The following is a 17,411-nucleotide window of genomic DNA, read 5'->3' as shown; positions in this document are numbered from 1 at the left end:
TTCACAATAGCCCAGCATTTAAATTAATCCACTTGCATAAAAATGTTGGTAAATAGGGCATAACACATATACCACACTATTTCTTAACTTACAGTGAAAGCTCATGAAAGAATTCAGAAAGCAGATGAGTCAGATGTTAGACAAAGACCAGAGTAGTTGAAAGACAGATTGGAGACTGAGAAAAATGACTCAGAAATGCTGACAGAGATTCGAAATTAAGAAAAAAAAAAAAAAAGAAGAAGAAGAAGATTCGAAATTACAGGATATTGCACATGAAAGCACTTTGGCACATGGAAGCCCAAAATATAACTATTATTAGACGTTTAATAATTAAAAAGGAAACAACAGTCCATATACTGTATCAAATGTGTTTACATGATATATGCATTTACATGAGGAAACATCAAAATGCATCCTCAGTTTTTTAAACATCAAATTTTGTGAATTCAACCGCAGAAATTAAAACGACTTAATGATTGATTTCTTTTTGCATTCTTAAAATAAAACCTGAGTTGTTGAAATCAATGCAGAGGAAGGAAAAAAGATATAACGTGCCTAGCTAGAACCTCGTGCTAGTTGACCACTACCTAACTGTGTGCAGCTACTGGAAAGAATTTTTTCTTTTAAAAACGTGGAGCAGATGTGGAAAAGAAAACAACAGGAATGAAAGCTTATTGCATAAAGAATAAATAAAGTCTCAAAATACTTCACAGCCCAAATTGATTCAGATTTTCTTTTGGGTGGAAAATGGAAATAAAAATATATAGTGTCTAAGAAGACATTTAGTATCATAATTCTACTTTTTAAAAAAATGCAATTTCTACTCTTACTTCTCAAATAAGACTACATTTTCTATACCTGCCCCGACTTTCTCTAATATTACTTTTTTGAGTAAACTAAACGTGTTTTCTGTTATATGCAAGCAAAAGCACCCTAAAGGGTCTGGTAGTGATCTGAGTGGGAGTTTAGGGTTGTAAATGTGCCCTTTTGGACAGATTTCCTTCTTTGTTGCATCTCACTTGCCTTCAGAGACTCATTCTGAGTTCTAGTTAAAGACAAAGCATTTTTTTTCAAGCATGGTCCAACGTGGATCTCAGAATCCTGTCTGCTATTTTCATCTCCCAGTGCTCATTCCTTGAGCTTCTATGGAGAAGTTTAAGATTTCATAGCAGGAGAGGAGTATGCTGAAAAAAAAAAAAAAACTATTAGACTATCAGAAGGCCCGTGCACTGTGACATCAACTAGCTTGTGAGTGTGGGCTGGTCCCTTCATTTCTGTGGACTTGATTTCTCATTGTGAAAATGAGGAGATGGAGTGGGTTTGATTGCTAAGGCCAGTTTTGAGATTAACCTTGTATCAAAAAGTAAATTATATATATATTTTTGGCACCCACGTCATATTTTACAATATTATTATAATCTTGGATCATTTTCTGTGAAAGCTATCTTAACAAATGAGCGGAGTCATCATGCAATGGAATAGATCAGCCACGTGCTTTTCTATTTTTAAAGATAGTGGAATAAAGACCCTCTAAGTTGGTAACTCTTTCCAAGCCACAAGCCACACAGCAGCTTTGTGACAGCCAGGAGAAGGGAAACCACAATCCCTCACTTCCTAATCAGTGTTCTGAATTTATATTTTTTTAAGAGAAGCATTTTGTCAGGAAGTGCCAATTAGGAATAGGATTTGACCTCTGCTACTATTGTTGGCTCATCAGAACAAATTTGAAAAGAAAAAAAAAAAAAAAAAAAGAAAGGTGAACTCTGTTCAGCCACACACTGAAATATTTCCAGAAATAAACTGGGTCCAGAATATGAATAAATAATCTCAATCTCTCTTTCTTTCTGTCTCCCAGAAAAAGCACCTTTTCTCTACCACTCGAAAATGAACTTTCTATAATCTGTGAAGGATATTTAGGAAAATCTTTCTTCCACTTCATTACTAACAATCTTGTCTTAGATTATATGCTATAGGCTTGTCTCTCGCTGTGTCTGCCAAGCGTGGCAGAGAGCTTTTCATATGATATGTGCTCAGTAAAGACATACATGGACTTACCTATAGCTTAGGTCATTACATTGCAGTTTCTATACTAAGAAAGACCTGTATTTAAACCCCCTCTTTGACACTTAGCCTTGTAACCTTTAGCAGATCAATTCAAACTCTCTGAACCTTAATTTCATCATTCCTAACTCACAGGATTATCATCAAGATGAAAGGAGATAATGCACGTAGAGTACTTAGCACAGGCCTGTTTGTTCTTCCTATTGTTAATTTTATTACTATTTTTATCTTTATGTTCATCTATTTCTTCTTCTTTCTTTCCCAAGGAGAGTCATGCCTTAATCATCTTTACATGTCATCCCAGAAAGAATTGAAGTTTGAATTTTTTTTTTTAGTTTTGCATTCATTAAAGCATCAACATTTTCCATCTGTATCCATCATTTTTTTAGATCTTCTATGTCAGTAACAGCGCCTGCCCATATATCCTGGTTAATGTATTCTAGTTTATTTTTTTTTAATTTTTAAAAATATTTTTAACATTTATTTATTTGAGAGACAGAAGCAAAGGCAGCGAGAAAGAGCATAAGCAGAGAGGAGAGGGAGAAGCAGGCTCCCCACTGAGCAGGGAGCCCGATGTGGGGCTCGATCCCAGGACCTCAGGATTATGACCTGAGCTGAAGGCAGATGCTTAACTGACTGAACCACCCAGGCACTCCACTAATGACCATTTTAAAGTAGCAAATGGGAAAATATCACCTTTTTCTATTTTAATTTAAGTACAGTTTCCCGTGTATCCTCTCAGATAGACATTTATTATCTGTAAAAGGAATAGTCAGTTTTACTTTGCAGAGTTGAATAGAACATTTTAAAGGAATTCCGTTGCTTTAAATAATTACTTTTTTGTTGAAAGACTGTCTTTCTTCTGCCTTCCACATCACACTGGGATGGTTGGGAGTCCACACCTAATTGCTCCTTTTTCTAACTTCAAACTCTGCTGTGCATTAGCATCTTTTGGGGAACTTTAAAAACTCCTGATGCCCAGGTGGCACCCCAGGGCAATGATATCAGAATACGTGGGAGTGGAAGCCAGGCACTGAAGGTGTAACAAGACCCTCGGGTGATTCCAATATCCAACATTCTGGTAAACAGTATTCTAAGGAAAGTATGAATAAAGGAAAGTCTACATCTGAGAAGGAAGTCTCAGCTCCTATGTTTTACAAAAAAAGGCTGACCAAGATTTCAAGAGGTGAGATCCATGTTTCCCAGCTTCGCTTAGACCAGAACTCTGCTCATCGAAACTGTGCAAGGGGCACCTGGAGGCTCAGTTGGTTAAGCATCTGCCTTCAGCTCAGGTCATGATCCTGGGGTCCTGGGATGGAGCCCCACATCAGACTTCCTGCTCGGTGGGAGATCTGCCTCTCCCTCTGCCTCTCCCCCCCCCCCCCACTCCTGCTCTGTCTGTTGTTTTCTCTCTCTCAAATTAAAAACAACAACAAAAAAATCTTTCAAAAAAATCCCCTAAACTGTGCCACTCTTGAAATCTCAAATTCCTCTATTACCTTATATGAGGAAAGCGAGGATAAGTAGTTATTAATTGACTTTTGGAAAAGTATTAAGCTCATTTGTGCTTCTCTGACGAAGTTGGAAGACCTTCATGGAGTTATGTCTAGAATTGGCTGGAAATGATTCACAGTGAAAAACTAAACAGAACAAAACAAAACATAGAGGATTATGTATTCTTGGTAGCATATTGAGCTTAGGAGAAATTAATTTTTATGTCAAATGCCATTAGAATTAGCACGTATTAATAGAGAAAAAATGTCAATGCCTATAGTGGTTTTGGTCATCTTCCTTCTTTGTAAGGTGAAACAAATGTATGTTAGTTCTTTATATATCTCTCTCAAATGAATAAATACATCTTTAAAAAAATAAAAAGACTTAACCCTAATACCATGAGCATTTATCCCTTCTACTTTTTTGGGAGGGAAAACATTTTAAATGACTAAGTAAATTTCTGGCATATAGATGGACCATCATTTATTTTAATAATCCAGTTATGCTAGATAGCTTCTGTTTCCAAGTTTTGGGCATACTGAGCAATATTCTCATAAATATCATTTTACAGAACCTTTTGTATCTTTAATCATTATTTTATTAGGATATGTTCCTTGAAGTAGAATCATGATGGATACAGTGGGGAAGATAAAGGATACAGACTCTTTGAAGGTCCATGGCACTTATTGATAAAATATTTTTTAGAAGTGTTGTTCAAATAAAAGCTTTTGCCAGTATTTCACGAGTATATATCTCATTCTAACCTGGAGCACTATTGCTCTTTAATGCATTGTTAATATAGCTGCATTCCTTTAGTTCACATATCATCAATTATTAGTGATATTAATCATGAATAAAACTTACAACTTCCTGCTTTAGCAGCATAGATAGAAAGGAAAAGCGGCATCCTCTATGCTATTACTTCTTTGAGTTTCAGGGATTAGAATAAAAATTTGCCAATTTAAAAAAGGCAAAAGAAAGTCTTTTATAATCCTATGAAACAGAAGAGTGATGGTAATTTTGAAGGATAAAGAAATGTAGGGATCCCTGGGTGGCGCAGCGGTTTAGCACCTGCCTTTGGCCCAGGGCGCGATCCTGGAGACCCGGGATCGAATCCCACGTCGGGCTCCCGGTGCATGGAGCCTGCTTCTCCCTCTGCCTGTGTCTCTGCCTCTCTCTCTCTCTCTCTCTGTGACTATCATAAATAAATAAAAAAAATTTAAAAAAAAAAAAAAAAAAAGAAATGTAACATTTTTAAAACAATACTGTACATTATTATCACCATTTGGGGATTCTGTTATTACTGTAACTGAGGAAACTGAATCTCAGAAAGTTTAAGTAAGGTTTTCAGGATTTTTAATTTGCTAATAGCATCAACATCATTAAACATCAGTTTTAACTTCACATTCTATTTTCCTTGGATTATATGATTTTTAAATAAGTAATGGTTTATTTAATTACTTTTATTTCCAAGGGAAAAAGAAGGAGTGTGGGGTTAAGTGAGGGCATTGCTTTCTTAAAGGACAACCTTCTTAGAAATTATGTGCTGAAATTAAGTGTGGAATATTGTAATTAATTAATTTAATGAGTTAAAAAAATAGAGAAAGATGTTTGCTAAAAATATAAATCTTACAAAAAAGTGATGGGGCAAAACCAAATAGGTTTAAATTCGGTTGAGCCACAATGGCTCTAAATTAATTGAGAAAGTCAAGGAACTTAAACACTGTTTTATCTCAATCCAAAAAACCAAGTATTTTGTTTCTAGGTTGACTTCCTAAAATATAAGATGTCACATCACAGAATTCCTACTTATATCAAATGAATTTTGATCTTCATAAGCCATAATAAAAGTGAATGAAATTGCCATTTTTAAGTGTAGAGAAGAGCTTTTTTAAAGTTTCAAAGTGGCAAAAATGATGTTGAACTTTAATATGGAGTCAAGCATTCCTATCTTAAGAAGAAAAATAGCTTTTTAATTAAAATTTAATATATTTAAAATATTTCCTTGTGATTACATATTTGTGAAGAGAATAAAAATTATATTTTGTTTAACATCTACCATTGCATCTTTTGATATTGTAAAGATGTATATCTGTGTATATATCACTGTGTTTAGATTACAGATTGAGATATATTTCTACATGTATATAACTATGCATAAAAATGGAAAATAGTCAAAAATACACTTACACATATATAGATAAAAGGCTTATAATTCCCTATTATATATATACTTATTCACAAGTTTTCTCTTTGCTATGTAAGCAATGGACATATTACACGTAACTATGTATGTGTATGAAAGTTACTTTCCTCTTTAAAAACAATCAATTGCACATTTTATTTGGAATAAGATTAGCTTTGGACTTCTAAAAAGAATCTTAAAAAAATAGGACAAGGACCCAACATGTAATCATAACATCTAGATAACTTTCCCAAAGTAACAAAGTATAAGTACAGGAACAAATTAACACAAAGGACCAATATCCTTTATGCTGAAGAAAAAATGGATGGCTAACATTTTTTTTTTCTAATTTCTATATCTCTAACATTTGTTGCTTATGTTGGGAGAGGAATGTGAAAACTTCCAAATCAAAAGTAAATTACGTCTGTAAAAGTAAATAAGTGTTCACTTAAATGCTTAGCATTAAGTGTTTCCCTCTTGGAAATAGTGTTCACAATTTTTTTTGGAATAAAATTAGCTCTGACTTACAAAAAAAAATGATTGCAAATGCATGTGAAAGTAAGTGGACGAGGACCCCCTGATGTGTGCATTATTTACAAAATCTCTATCAATCATACCTGCAGTAAAATATTTTAAGCAATAATTTATTGAAGGTCAGGACCTTTTTCTGTCTGGTGCTGCTAATCGGGGAGGCAAACGCTTTCTGGTTACACTAAAGGCACTTTTTGTCACAATGAGTTGTGCTTACTGATTCTGGACTGCTTCAGCCCTGAAGATCTGTAAACTGGCCAAATCCTGACATTCTGGCTTAAGAAATCATCAAGGTGCAAGTTTACTACTGGATAAGGCCTTTTGCTGTATTTTCTAAAACCGAACCAAGTTACAGAATATCTACTTTAACACTCAGAAACACACACCATACTTATATGGTGAGCTAGGAATGGAAAAAGGTCAAGTGAGATCAAAGGGAAAATTTGCATTTTTTCTTTAGCCAAAATGTCATATCAACATTTCCAAAATTATTACATTTTCCTAGGTTTCTTGGCTGGTTTGAACCTCAGGTTCACAAAAGTATTAAAACAGAGACTAAAGAATCCAAAAGACACTAAAATTTAAGCATTTGTACATTAAGAAAAAGAATGCTATCTATGTTAATTAACATGTCACCTCCTGGAGGGCCAGGTGTTCCTTAGAAGTGACCTATGGAGTATTGATCCATCTGAACTTCATACAAGTTGACAAGATAATGTAACAGAAGCTTTGTCAGAGGGAAAGAAACATGTCTAAAGACTTGTTTACTAGTCAACTTCTGGTTAAGAAAGGATTTCATAGTGAGTCTCTGTTCCTAAGCACTTTGTTGTTCAGTGTTTAGATGTGTAGATTATTAATGTTATTGGAGCTCTACAAGCTATATTCACTCCCCGAATACCAGGTAACATATTAGATATATTTGGATATAGTGGGAAAGAAATAGTTGTATGAAGTAGCAAAAAATGTTTATCCATCTCTTAATATTTATGTATTTAATTGTATACCATTCTATATGCACATACATACACACATGTGTGTTTCTGAAATATAAATAGCTATAGAGTGATGCATGTATTTGTATATTAAAATGTTCATAAATCTATTAGAATTCTTAATGTAACAGGGATGATTTTTTTTTTTTTTTAGTATTGAATAGTTCATTAAGAAAAAGAACATATACGTATGACTGACTTACTATCTTAAAAATGTTTAGGAATAATAATGACTCTATAATCCAGAAAAGAAATGTAAGAGTCTAATAAAAATATAGATTGTTCCAAGTGCCAAGTTTTTGTTGTTTAACCAAACACAAAGATGTGACCAGTAAGTGCCATTTTAGAAGTGAAGCTGACCACGCCCTAACTACAATCATTAGTACTCACCCTCCGTGAGACATTGGCATTAGATAACCACTTTACATTGAAATGAGTATATACCTTAGTGCTCACTTTTAAGAGTCAGGCCAAGATGCTTTGTAGTATAAATAAAGTAATTGCAAGTTTTAGAAATTAAATGTGAAAAGTGTCATAACCTGCGATGACTCACTGAAATGACTGGCAAGCAATAGTGATAAAAAGAAATCAGGACATCTAGCCAGCCCTGTGTAGAAGAGAAATGAATATACATGGATTTTGGTGAGTAGGAGGATTTATTACAGGATAAAGTGGGAGTAATTGAACAGGTTCTACTACAGCATAATGAAAATATTACACTATGAACCCATTTGTTCAAATTTGGTGATTTTTTTAAGTTGGTTCCTTTTTCAGTTGCTTATTACTATGTAACAAGTTACTCTTAAGCTTAGTGGCTCATAACAGTGGATATTTTATTTTATTTCTTTGTTTTTTAGATTGTTATTTGAATTCAATTTTATTAACATATACTGCATTATTAGTCTCAGAGGTAGAATTTAGTGATTCATTGGTTACATACAACACAGAGTGCTCATTATTTCAAGTGCCTTCCTTAATGGCCATCTACCAGTTACCCAATCCCCCACCCACTCCTCTCCAGCAACCTTCAGTTTGTTTCTTTAGTTGGGAGTCACTTATGATTTGTATCCCTCTCTGTTTTCCTATTTTATTTTTCTTTCCCTTCCCCATGTTCATCTGTTTTGTTTCTCAAATTCCACATGAGTAAAATCATGGTATTTGTCTTTCTCTGACTGATTTATTTTGCTTAGCATAATATCCTCTAGTTCCATCCACGTCATTACAAATTGCAAGATTTCATTCTTTTTTTGATGGTTGAGTAATATCCCACATATATAATATATATGCTTTATATATATATATATTCCACATATATATATAAATAATACATAGCATGTCTTCATTCATAATAGCATGTATTCATAATTATGGCATGTCTTCATGTCAGTGGACATCTGGACATTCTCCATATATTTTGGCTATTGTGGACAACAGCTACTATAAACATGGGGGTGCATAGGCCACTTTGAATCACTGTGTTTATATCCTTTGGATAAATGCCTACTGGTGCAATTGCTGGGTCATAGGGTAGCTCTATTTTTAACTTTATGAGGAACCTCCATACTGTTTTCCAGAGTGGCTGCACCAGTATGCATTCCCACCTACAGTATAAGAGGTTTCCTGTTTCTCTGCATCCTCATCAACATCTGTTGCTTCCTAAGTTGTTAATTTTCACCATTTTTACCATACTACCTCCACTAGTGTGAGGTGGTACCTTATATCATTGTGGTTTTGACTTGTATTTTCCTGGTACCAAGTGATGATGAGCATTTTTTCATGTGTCTGTTGGCCATTTGTATGTCTTCATTGGAAAAATGTCTGTTCATGTCTTCTGCCCATTTACTGACTAGATCTTTATTGATCTGTACTCTGAAAAATATAGAACACTTATGAAAGAAGTTGAGGATGACACAAAAAAACACATTCCATGCTCATGGGTTGGAAGAACAAATATTGTCAAAATATCTATGCTACCCAAATCAATCTACACATTCAATGCAATCCCTATCAAAATACCATTAGCATTTTTCTTTTATTTTATTTTATTTTATTTATTTATGATAGTCACAGAGAGAGAGAGAGAGGCAGAGACACAGGCAGAGGGAGAAGTAGGCTCCATGAACCGGGACCCCGACGTGGGACTCGATCCTGGGTCTCCAGGATCGTGCCCTGGGCCAAAGGCAGGCGCCAAACCGCTGCGCCACCCAGGGATCCCCCATTAGCATTTTTCATAGAGCTGGAACAAACAATCTTAAATGTGTATGGGACCAGAAAAGACCTGAAATAGTAAAAATAATGTTGAAAAAGAAAGCCAAAGCTATAAACATCACAATGTTGGACTTTAAACTGTATTACAAAGCGGTAATCATCAGAGACAATACGGGACTGGCATAAAAACAGACAAATAGATCAATGGAACAGAACAGAGAACCCAGAAATGGACCCTCAACTCTATGGTCAACTAATATTAGGAAAAGAAATAAAGAATATCCACTGGAAAAAGACAGTGTTTTCAACAAATGGTGTTGGGAAAATTGGACAGTCACATGCAGAGGAATGAAACTGGACCACTTTCTTATACCATACACAGAACAGTGACTATTTTAATATTTTTCATCTTCCTCTGGGGTTTCTGTGATTAGATGGGTGGATTTTTTGTTCCTGTGATGTCACCTGATAACTTGAAATCCAAGGTGGCTCCTGCACCTGGTGGCAGTTGGTACTAGCTGGCTACCACAAGCTCTGGGAAGCTTTTGAAGATGACTCATTTCTCTTCCGCTTGACTTCTCCATGTGGTTTGGGCTTCTTGCAGAGGGCAACTGGGTTCTAAAAAGAAGCATTCAAAGAAGACACATTCCATTGCATGAAGGCTTTTCAAACTTCTCTTTGCATTATGGTTTATATCAGCCAAAGCTAGACAATAGGCCAAACTTAAAGTAAACGTAGGAAGACATAACTAATGAAGGTATGGGTCCATCGAAGGCCTTAAAAGTAACTGTCTTTCATAGATTCCCTTGTGTTTAATCAGAGATGGATCTCAGGAAAAGTAGATTCAAGGTATCAAGACTAGGCAGGGAAAGCAGTCTAGCAAGAATATAGCCCTAGCTGGAGACAAGTTTGAGGTTTATCCCATGGGAAGCTCTGAAACTAAATATCACAGTATTAGTTCAAATTTCAGGCAAGAGTGTTATGGGACTCTTATAATAGCCAAGCTTGTCAGTTCCCAACCAGGATCAGCTCATCGCCTTCAAAAGAATTGTAGGGTAACACAGACTCCCAGTGTAACAGTCCAGGGAGATTCTCTAGAGAATGGAATAGCTGTGAGTTATTATCTGTCAACCTTCACAGTAGCTGGAGCAAGACATATATACAGCATCTTCAGTAGAGATACAACTACAAAAACTTGGTTTTTATGTTCCTAGCAATATTAATCTCAGCAATTTCAATTCCACTCAGCTTCTCATTGAAAAGTTGTCATGTACTCTTTGTCTTAACGTTCAGAACCTGAGATACCAAGGATTATAACCCTAACCACAGTAAAGAATTCTCATGAAGCTAAATCTTATTGTCATAAAGACTTCCTATTTTTGTATCCTTACATTTACATTTGAGAGTATTTCCATATTTATTATAACAATTATTATGTTTTTTTCTCTCCACCTTTCCTCTATGGAAAGGAAGGAGAAAAATAATCTATGACATTCTTTCTTTTCCTTATTTTTGGAGAAAAATATCCTAATGAAAGTGAAGAAATAACTTTGTAGCATTAAATACTGAGCCCATAATTCCCTTGCTAGAATGAAAATGAATAAAAGAGGTAGAGAAGGGAAAGCAGATGGAAATAGGAAGGAGACTTTCTATAAAGAGGACCTGGAGATCTAAAGGAAATAAGGAAGCTTCCTGATGAATAGGAATAAGTTGTCTTTGTATTCAATAGTACCTTTATCAAAGAGAGCTAGCCAGAAGAAACATGGCTTGCTGACAAATCTTTAATAAAAGCCAATAAATGATGAGTTTGTTCATGAAATACTAAGCTAAAGCTATAACATAGAACAGTACAAACATATCCTGAAAAGGAAAACAATGATCTTTCTTAAGGAAAAAGGATTTTATATGTTATCCCAAAAGAAAGAAAATGGACGAAATCACTTGTAATATATTTGCTAGGAAAAATAATAAAAACCCAAGTAGTTATTAGAAAGATCATAAAAGATGTGATCACTTTGAAGAAATAGAAGTTGGACTTTATTTTTTATTTTTTTTAATTTAATTAATTAATTAATTAATTAATTTATTTATTTTAGAGGGAGAGAGAAAGACAGTGCCCACAAGCAGGGGGAGGAGCAGAGGAGGAGGGAGGATGATGAAAGAATCTCAAGAAGATTCTGTACTGAGTACAGAGCCTGCCACAGGGCTGCATCCCACAACCCTGCAATCACTATACAAGCTGAAACCAAGAGTTGGACACTTAACTGACTGAGCAACCCAAGGCACTCCTAGAAGTTGGACTTTAAAAATAAATTTATTTTTGGATGGAAATATTTGTAAGATATTGAAGCAGAATATACAATAAAATTTGCATACATACTTTTATAAAGTTTACATTCAGATTGCATAAAATATGGTCTTTTTTAAAATTACATCTAACAATTCAACACAAAATATGTAATTTAACAGTTTTTGATTCCAAATATGATATTCCCAGTTTAATACACACATTGATATTGTAAGTAAAATTGTCCTTAGTGTTTTTCTTTCATAACAAATTTTAAAGAACAGTGAACAAGACCCCAAACAGTAATATTAGTGAGCAGAGACTCATTTACCAGGTATTAAATGTATGGCAGACTTATAAAAACCAAAACAGTTTAGTGATGGTAAATGAACAGCTCCGCAGGGAGAATAGAAAGTCAAGACAGACGCAGGTGGGTATATTTTTAATAAAATAAAAGTTACCTTAAAATTGTGAGAAGATGCCTCCAGAATTCCCTTATCCTATAATACAGTGTTGATGTCTCCATAGTCAATTTAAAAAAAAATACATTAAATCATGAAAATACTTCAAGGCTACATGTTACTGAAAGAAAAACCTTGGGGCAAGGACGTTGTTTGTTTTTTTTAATCAGGTAACAATATTCTAATTATATATAGTGAAAACACTGATAAATTCTCAGAAAATTAAACACTATTGTAGGTCAAGAAGCCATAAACAAAATCATACTTAAAATAATAAAATAAGAGAAATTATTACACATAGGACAAAAAGACGGCTAACAATAATCTTTAATAAAGGTTATTTACAAATTAATAAATCAACTATTGAATAAAATTATTCAGTTATAAATACATGCATATGTGCATGTGTATAGGATGAAAGAGAATACACATGTACTCAGTAGACAAAATAATAAATATTCAAAAATAAGCAAACCACGTAGGAATAATTTTTAAGAAGAGATCAATAGTTAATGTACACATGAGAAATGCTAAAATTGGTCATAATTTTATAATGCCAATCCAAATGTAAAATATAAATACATAATTGTATCTATTAAGGAAGCCATTTGATAAAACAAAGTGTTATCTAGACTATTTTGAGGATGTTGGTGGGCGTTAATCAATGTAACTTGTTGGGAGGATGTTAATTGATGTAACTTACTTGTAAAGAAAATAAGCAATATCTTCAAAATTTTAATATGTGCATATCATTAGACCAAGATGATAAACCTAAAAATAGTTTTGAAAATCTGCATGAAAAAATATGTTCAAGAATGTTTCTAATTAGTGTTTGTAATTTGAAAAGATAGAAGAAATGATAGACTGATACAGGTAATCATTTGTGGTTATTTTAAAAGAATAGACTAGGTCTACCTGTAGTCCAATGCCATTAGAAACACACACACACACACAAAAAAAAAAAAAAAAAGAAAGAAAGAAAGAAAAAGAAAAAGAAACACACACACACACAAAAAAAAGAAAGAAAGAAAAAGAAACACACATTTGTATGTAGATTTTCCTATTTGTATTGAATTTTTCTTGAAGCATCAATAACCCGAACTCAACTCTGTGATAGACTAAATGGGTGCAATAGATTACAACTTTTTGAATTTTAAAATAGATATGCACTTTGGCAGGGACAAATCAGATGCTCACCAATCCCATTTCTTCTTCCTGAGGCCATAGGAAACTTGTTTCTCAGCTGACCTTGTATTGAGAATGGGACCACGGCACTAGTTCAGGCCAATGGAACGTGGTTATAAATGATATAAACCACTTCTGAAGATAACTGTCATGTATGGAATATGATCTCCCTATAGTCTTGCCTGCAATTCTGAAAGTCAGAAGAAAAAGAACTAGTGATGGCTGAGTCACATGGTGGAAGGGGTGACAAACCTGACTCACTGATTAAGGGGGAGATGGTTGCTGATTGTTGGACCTACATCTATTACAATAAGAACAAGATATCAATGCTCGCTGTTCTGTTCTACTGAGACCACAGGGTTCATTTGTGACTGCAGTCTTAGACTTTCTTACATTAAGAAAAATAATAACTATATACATTTGTCACTAACTTTCACCAATAACTACAAAACAAATATTAATACAGAATTGTCTTAACTTTTATCTTGTTAGGCTGCACCTTGGTATTTTATTTTCCTAAAAGGACATATTTTCAGTTTTTTGTGAGTCAGGAAAAACATAAGATTTGCTAGAATTACATTTATTTTATGACTTCAACACACACTGGTCTGTTTTTTTCCAAATCAAAAATATTTGAAACACCAATCTAGTTACCAGGAACACTAGTAGAATCTTGAGATATATGTATAATGTAAGGCAGAGGAAGAATATCTTATTTCAAAAAATGTCCTAGAGATTATGAATATAGAAGAATGTGGCTTGTGACTAAAATGCCTCAGGTAGAGACAATGTCCATGTGTCATTGCACAATCCATCTAACTGGTACTAACACATCTCGAGCGAAGTTTGCATCATATAAGTGAGGAAAATCTTACAAAAAAGAACATGCAGCTTTAATTATATGCTTCACTATTTTGAATGAATCTAAACATGTAATTTGCAAGTGATGCCAAATTATAATATTCTACTTAATCATGAAACTGAATACAATGTGGCTAGGGTTATCTAATCTTGTGAATGATATGTCACCGTTTGAATAGTGAATACAGTAAAAATGATCCCATTCATTGTGACAATGGCTTCATGTAAACTTTGATGATCTAGGAATAGTGTTAGCTTTAACCCAAAGATAGACAAAGTTGCTCTCAAAATAACACATCATTTGATAATACTTCAAGGTATAAAGGCTAAAAATGTTAGTGTTTTATCTACAAAATTACTTTTCTGTGTTTTATTTGAGTCTTTATTATCTAGAGGGCAGTCTAGTTGGGACAGCTACAATAATTTTGTCATAAAAATGAAAATTTTGGTTTTTAATAGTCAAGGCTCTATAATATCTACAAAAATATAAAAAATCTATTATTTCGTTTAAAGATCCCTTTTACACTCATGTGCATATGATTTTATGTAGATATTCATATTTATGATACACTTTACATCCTGAATTTTTTACATTTTTTTGTCTCTCCAAACTAAACTCCCATCACTCTAAAAAATGATGAGCCTTGTTAATTAATATTCTTAGACTAGAATATCTTTAGCTTACATATAGCTGTCGCCCTCAGATTCTCTCTCTTACATCCATACAACTCTGCATAATCATCTTTTGTGCTATTTTGACCATAAAAGGAAATTTTCATCAAATGACTTCAGTTTCAGATAAATATCCCAGTAAAGATTTTATTTCAGGATAGAAAAATCAAGAAAAGGTAGTAAATACCCTGGTTTTGTGATCAACCAAATCTTTTGAGAATACCACTCTTCCCAATATTTCATATAACAATATATTTTTACTGACTAATATTTTTAAATATTTCAAATCCTTGGAATATGAAAGATACACCTATATGAATTTTGTAGTATTAACACATTGAAATTTTCTGCTAGCAGGGATCTTATCTTCTTAACAGTGAAAAATATGCAAGTATTCCTGGAGCACATTCATTGAGATGTATCCTTCCATGAAGCTGCTTCAGAGTTTCTACCCTTTTCCAGATGTTGTAGTGTAGGAAGAGGCATTTAATGATTAACAAAAGAACTCCTTGGTGCCAATCCCATATCACCCCTGTTGAACAATACATATTATTATAAGGCAATTCTTTCTTATTTTACCACATTATTGGAAGACAATAAGAGAATACATGTGCTAGCAATCCTGTAATATATTTATTAAAAAGAAGTCCATCTGTGGCACCCGGGTGGCTCAGTGGTTGAGCATCTGACTTTGGCTCAGGTCATGATCCCAGGGTCCTGGGATCGAGTCCTACATCAGGTTCACAGCTGGGAGCCTTTTTCTCCTTCTGCCTATGTCTCATGAATAAATAAATAAAATCTTAGAAAGAAAAAGAAAAAGCCTGACTGAGCTGGGCTGAAAGGTTAGAAAGACTGTATAGTAAAGAGGTTTTCAACTCTAAATACATGCCTTGGACTTAATAAGGGTAAGCGATGGAATGAAGATGCACCAGTGTTTTCTCTGTTCTTAGAGGTTTAAAGAGATTTTATTTCATTCAGTTGCTTCTGATCAAGTGAAAAATGCTGCTCAATATCTTCTCCTATTAGTGTTCATAAGCTTGAGAGAGTTTTATCCTGGACTTTCTGTCCCACTCTCCATCTTCTCCCCTTACCCCCAGCTCCGGAATGCAAGCTCTATTTGGTAAGGGCTTGACTTTTACCAGCGATGTATCTCCAATCTATAGTACAAGGTGGAGAGTTAATAAATGTTTATTGAAATGAATGAATGAATGAATGAATGAATGAATGAATCTAGGTTTTTTTTTGTAAGCCATAGATTCCTTATTTGAGGCATAATTTTGGAGTCTTATCAAGCAAATGCTGGAAAGAGCTTTAGGATTTGGGGAAGAGGAGTTATTAACATCATTTGATTTCTTCTGTCTCTACCATATTATGTACCTGTCAAAATTCAAATGATTCCAAAACTACTCAAAGAAAAGAAATGATAGTCATGACATATTTATTTACTTATTTCTAAACAAATCTAGTCCTCTCTGTGAGAGAACTGTGACTCATGTCATACTCATGCAGTTCCATTATTTTTTAAAGCCACAGATAGATGAAAGTAATGGGTATTTCACCATTTTACTTGGATTTTCAGGTGACTTCTGACGGGGACATTCTACAAGACAATAAAATATCTTCATAATGAGAGCTAACATTTTCTAGCACTTGACAACTTAAAAAGTAAATTCAGATATGTTTGTTGTAGAGACAAATGTTTCTAATCATAGTAATTCTGCCTTTTATTTTTTTCTTCTGATCTGGAAACCCGTAAAATGTATTAGATTTGGTATTCTACTCTATATTTATTGACTATTCTTTTTTTAATAAATTTATTTTTTATTGGTGTTCAATTTACCAACATACAGAATAACACCTAGTGCTCATCCCGTCAAGTGCCCCCCTCAGTGCCCGTCACCCACTCACCCCCACCCCCCACCCTCCTCCCCTTCCACCACCCCTAGTTCATTTCCCAGAGTTAGGAGTCTTTATGTTCTGTCTCCCTTTCTGATATTTCCCACACATTTCTTTTCCCTTCCCTTATTTTCCCTTTCACTATTATTTATATTTCCCAAATGAATGAGAACATATAATGTTTGTCCTCGAATTGACTTACTTCACTCAGCATAATACCCTCCAGTTCCATCCATGTTGAAGCAAATGGTGGGTATTTGTCGTTTCTAATGGCTGAGTAATATTCCATTATGGAGTAATATATGGAATGGAATACTCATATTCCATTATGAGTAATATACATAAACCACATCTTCTTTATCCATTCATCTTTCGATGGACACTGTTGACTATTCTTTTTTATTTAGTAGTTACAATGTCTTGCATATGAGCCATGGGCAGAAGAAGTAGTAGAGAATTTGAACATGTTATTTCATTTAACCTTCAGAAAACTTACATTGCTTGTATTACCCCCATTGCACAGATGGAAAACAACAAGATTCAGCAAGTAAGAGGATGAACCCAGACATTTCTTATTG

General features: G+C 34.1%; 1 long non-coding RNA gene across 2 annotated transcripts; it reads right to left on the bottom strand.

Annotated features, from left to right (window-relative positions):
• Window positions 1-1,027: 1,027 nt before the first annotated feature.
• On the bottom strand, window positions 1,028-17,121 carry LOC112659878 (uncharacterized). Of its 2 annotated transcripts, XR_004812226.2 has the most exons (6): window positions 17,036-17,097; window positions 13,417-13,594; window positions 9,937-10,089; window positions 8,978-9,132; window positions 3,561-3,701; window positions 1,028-1,184 (listed from the first exon to the last, which is right to left on the bottom strand). It is a non-coding gene; the product is annotated as an uncharacterized LOC112659878 (long non-coding RNA). The 2 variants fall into 2 exon arrangements; XR_007408463.1 differs by lacking the exon at window positions 13,417-13,594 and having other exon boundaries at window positions 17,036-17,121.
• Between the last annotated feature and the right edge of the window lie 290 nt (window positions 17,122-17,411).

Source organism: Canis lupus, chromosome 35 (genome assembly GCF_003254725.2).
Source record: "Canis lupus dingo isolate Sandy chromosome 35, ASM325472v2, whole genome shotgun sequence".
Taxonomy (NCBI): Eukaryota; Metazoa; Chordata; class Mammalia; order Carnivora; family Canidae; genus Canis; species Canis lupus.
The sequence above is the reverse complement of the archived record's forward strand: the minus strand, read 5'-3'. Positions and strand labels throughout refer to the sequence as shown.